Source organism: Bidens hawaiensis, unplaced genomic scaffold, assembly GCF_021521415.1.
Source record: "Bidens hawaiensis isolate Kalapana, Puna unplaced genomic scaffold, B.hawaiensis_p1.1 tig00002123_1, whole genome shotgun sequence".
NCBI classification, from domain to species: domain Eukaryota; kingdom Viridiplantae; phylum Streptophyta; class Magnoliopsida; order Asterales; family Asteraceae; genus Bidens; species Bidens hawaiensis.
The window spans coordinates 2,810,396-2,815,692 of NW_027491112.1; positions in this window are offsets into that span (position 1 = coordinate 2,810,396).

Genomic DNA, 5,297 nt, shown 5'->3' on the forward strand with positions numbered 1-5,297 from the left:
TATGATTTCTGTAAGTCCTAAAAGGATACCTTCTTGTAGATTGACTATGAGGCCATCCAAACCTTCGTGAATTAAATGAATTATTACTAATGGTTTGGTTGTTAACAGGGAAAAACTGAGATCGATTTCTTTGAAAACCTGGATTAGTCCAATATCTGAACTTTGATGAATTTTCATTTTTACAATTATAGTAATTACCGTTAGTTCTATTCTCAGTTTTTGAAGGCCTCATACCTCTGAATCTCTGCTTCAGAGGGCAATCAGCAATCAGGTGTCCTAATTGATTGCATCTGAAACAACTCCTGTGTTCAACTTTCGTATCAATAGTTGTTTTAGATGTTGAGGCTGCATTACTGCCTGTTTGTCTAACATATGGTGGGACATACGGGTTTAGTGGAGAATTTATTTCAGTTGGTTTATGTTCCTCTCCACGTTTTGGTAACACTGCCTCTTCTTTTGTCTCACTCGACTCGGATGACTTGTCCGAATTTGATGAGACAGGACTAGGAACAGAAATCTTAACATTAGAAACAGGCTTACTCGTTTCGCCTTTACTAACTTCTGGATCTTTAATCGTAACCTTAACCGGAACTGTCTGGCCAATTTCAACATCAACGGATTTCTGATTACTAGGATCATAAGTGTAGTTATGATTATAAGGTGGTGGAACTTCATTATATCCAATTCCTCCCCTTTTAACTGGGGAACGTTGATCACTTACAAGGTGATCAAGTATAGCAGAGGAATTTCTAAATTGCTCAAGCTTTCTGTTAAGTTCCATCACTTTCACCTGGTGATCAGCTATCTGTTTATCCCTTTCAGCTATTAGTTTGGTTTTCTCTTCTAACACTTCATAGCTAAGATCAATTACTTGTATTTTTTCAGTTAGACTAGCTTTAAGACTTCTGATATCTTTCTCACTAGCTTTTATTTTTACCTTGTAACTATTTTCTCTAGCTTTAGTGTAATGATGATCTTCTTTTAATGTTTTAAATTGAGCATCTAAACTAACAAACTGATCAGTTATTGTTTTCAATTGTTCAGACAGATTTTCACATTTCGTACAAGGGAGTTTAGTACTTACCTCGGAGAGCTGATCTGTCACTTCTGCCATGTAAGCTTGATTTTCTCCAGTTAGTTTCTCACTTCCTGCAGTTTCGATGTTCGCCAAATTGGCCTGTTCGAACACTTCCTCAACATGCAGATTCCAATTGTATTTCCCGTTCTATCTGGATATCATCGCCCTATTCTCACTACTTCCACCACTCTGTTGTGTAGACCTGTTCTGACTACGTTCAACTCTGTCATTTGTGCATTCTTTAGCAAAGTGGCCATTCTGTTGACAGTTGTAACACCGAACCTTTGACTTATCAAAACCTGGTCTTTCGCCAACAAACTTTCTACCAGTCTTCTTCATAAACCTTTTAACCCTTCTTACAATCATCGCCATCTGCCACTGCAGATCCATCTCTTCCAGATCATCAGCATCGATCTGATCATAGTCTTCGTCTAAAGTTGCAGGATCAACAATCTTGCCTTTAATGTAATTTTCATACGAAGCAATGAAAGATGCATAGAGAGCAAACTGTTGTTCAGCAGATTTAACACTCATGGGCATCTGAGAGTAGTTGTTGTTCGGAACACTTGAAGAGAAACTACCCTTGATTGCTTGAGGTTTAGAAGCATTTGTACCACCAGCTACAAAACACACATCACCATCCATGTTGAGAGTTACATGACCTTCATGTGTTGAGTTAGCGCCCGAGTCTCCCTTAGAGTAGTACGCAGATGATTCTGACTTCGAACTTGAACTTGAATTAACTTTCGCACCATACATTCCCGGATCCTGAACCTGATCAGTTGGTGTCTCTTTTCGAACCATGTTAAGTTCAAAGGTTCGTAGTTTGTTGACTGCTGTTTCCAAGTCATAGTCGGCAAACTCTTTGTCTTCTCTCATCAAGACAGTGTACATCTCCCATTTCGGTGGGAGAGCATCAAGGAGTTTTTCCACGATCTCCTCTTCTTTGTAAGCAATGGAATAATTGCTGAGTTTGGTCATCAGGTGATAATATCTCGTGATGATATCATCAAGTGATTCATTCTTCAAATACTTGAACACCGAGAATTGGGTTTTGAGTAGTTTAATCTTGGATGCACGAATCCCCACATTACCTTCAAATCGGTTATCAAGTGCTTCCCATAGCTCTCTAGCGGTTTTATACTTCCTGAATGTGTGAAGAATCTCTTGTGGAAGAGCCATTGTAATCGCAGCATGAGCTTTGCTTTCAGCCTCATACATCTTCTTTTCTTCCTCTTCCATCTTGTTGTATTTCTTAATCTGTTCACGACCCTCATACAAAGCAGTTGGTGGAATGTATCCGTCTTGAATGCACACCCACATCTTAGCGTCTTGGTATTTAACATACTGCTCAAACCGATCTTTCCAAGCCACAAAATCGGTACCCTTAAGCATTTTCGGTGCCTTAGTAGCTGAACCTGCTTCCACTTCCATCTTCACCAGTTCCGTAATATTTATCGAAGTCATCTTTTACGAAACGAAAACACAAAGAAACCCGAAAAATAAAAATTTTATCCTTAACAGTACTGTAGGCGAAGTTGTGGATAACTTCGCTTAAGTCTTAACTTCGCTTGAATTCTTAACTTCGCTCTCCTTTTTAAATTCGCCTGGTTTGGCGAAGTTGTGAGGTAGGCGAAGTTGTGGATAACTTCGCTTGAGATAAGCGAACTTGTGAGGTAGGCGAAGTTGTGGATAACTTCGCTTAACCTTATATCTTCGCCTAAACCCTACAAACAGTAGCGGCAACTTCGCCTGATGAACACGATGATTTTGCAGGTTTGATTTTGACGTTTTGCGAGGTATGCGAAGGTGTAATGGGTTTTTTTTTGATGGTGGGAGGTGAGTAGGACACAAAAACTCGGTAAACTCGTCCCGCGAATAGTCGAACGGAACGATTTCTACACCCGCGTGATAATCCCGAACCACACAATCACGAGCAAAAGCTCTGATACCACTTGTAGGTCCCCCCGGGGCGTCGCTGATCGATACGAGATCCGCACGAGTTCTAGGAGTGCGGAATCCTCCTAGACTCGTTTAATGGTGTAGAAGACGAAGAACACGATTACACACATACAAACACACGAATGGGATAAACACATCTGCAGATCTTTTATATAATAACCGAAACACATTACATACCAAACATGAAAACAAATGACGGCCGACCCGAGGTGAGCTCTACCTCGGGCCGTCCCACACGACTCTCCCTCTTGGTTTCTCTCTAGACAAATAAACTGATCACAAAACACTCTGACTTTCTGGTTCCTCAAACCTAAACAAGACACGTATATATATAGACAAAACAACTTCGCAGGCTTGGGCTTGGGCCAGTAGGCGAAGTTGTTATAACTTCGCCTAAGGCGAAGTTGTTCTAACTTCGTACTTCGTTTCCGCTGAACAGAATTGCATAGCGACGGTCACAAAATGCACCAACACTCTATGCAACCGGTGGGTAATGGGTGGAGATATGACTTGCTCCCAAGCTTATTACATTGTGTTCATACTTGGTATTGAGGGCAGAGAGATACTAGCACATTTTTTGTTGGTCCAGATATTAAACCGAGAGGAGAGATGTTATATTATGAGGGGTATGAACATGTGTGCCTTAACCGGAAACAAACTACACTCGTTTGGGCGGTTTCATAGTTTTAAAATGTATCATTAAATTATTTGGTGGGTTATCAACCTTGACAGTGTCAGTTCTTGAGAATTTGGTATGACCTTATACCTCACTAGTATTAATACTGATAATTGATGAACCGTCGATCGAGGTGTATGTGTTTCATGAGAGTTTGCTTGAGGGCAAGCAAATGATAAGTGTGGGGATGTGATGTGTGGGTAAAAGTACATGCTTTAAGTGTTTTATATTGTGTGTTTTACTTGTTTATATGTATCGAACACAAATACTTTGATAGGTTTTATGTTTACAGGTGTGCGGAGCTTAACGGAGCTTAAATAAGATAACTTGGAGCATTCATGATGGAGTGAAAATGATAGTAATAATGTATGAGATGATAGAGAATTGAAATACGAAGACTTGGCCGCAAACGGGGAGGAAAACGGAGTTGAAACGAAGATTCTATGAAGAAAACAGTTTTGGCCTAGCATGACCGTAAGGCAGTGGGTGCAGACCGTAAGCTACGGTCTGACCGTAAGCTACGGTGGCCACTACGGTGGCCAGACCGTAGCTTACGGTCTGGTCTGACGGAAAATGGGTTTTTGGTGATTTTCTTCCATATTTAAAGCCCAAAAACCCAAAGGTCGATCCCATTCATTCATAAATAATCAGTTTGGGGACTTATTGGAGGCCGTCTTACACCACTAACACTCATCCTAATCACAAGATTGATCCATGAAATCATTCTCCAACATCATAATCAAGAACATGAAGATCAAGATGCAAGGCTAAAAGGCTTCATAACCATCTCCGGGTGTAGGGTTGAGTTGCTTGTTAGCTTTTGTTTATTCTAAACTTTAACTTTGGATTTGTAATTGATTAATCATTCGATTCATCAATTCTTTGAGTTCTCTTTCGTGCTTACACGGTTTTAATTAATTGATTACTTAATCTTTTGTCAGTTAATTGATTTGTGGTCATCAACAATTAGGATTGAGTTCTTTCGTCATTAACCCGTTTATCATTAACCATATTATTGATTTTGTGTTTCAACAAGTAAAACCGATTATTAAATAAATTTTCATTTAACTTTGTCAATTGTTCGGATTCAGTTCTGACGATCAACACAGTCAATCGTTAAGTCTTTTGATTTACATATTTTATAAGAAACTATCCAAATAAGTTTATCAATTCCTTAACTTGCTGCGAAAACCGAACCCAGGAGTTTGGTTATATTCATATAATTGTTTACAAACTACTCTTTAAACCGCTTGACATCGTTTGTTCACTTAGTTAATTAATTATTAAGTATTAAACTTGATTAGCACTTTCCACCGATTCCCTGTGGATTCGACACCTTACTTGCCCTAGCTTGTAAAGGTATTTTACAAATGTTTTTGATTGACCCTTCGACATCGATCACTACTCCAGAACTGGGTCCCTCACAAGGAGTGACCTCTACGGGGCGGAAGAGAATAGGAGACGAGGGAACCGCCTCACAGCTAGAGCCATCCTCCGAATCACTAATAACCACGTACGGTGTCATCTGTCATGTAATAATTAATATTAGTAACAAATATTATACATTTATACTTTACCTTT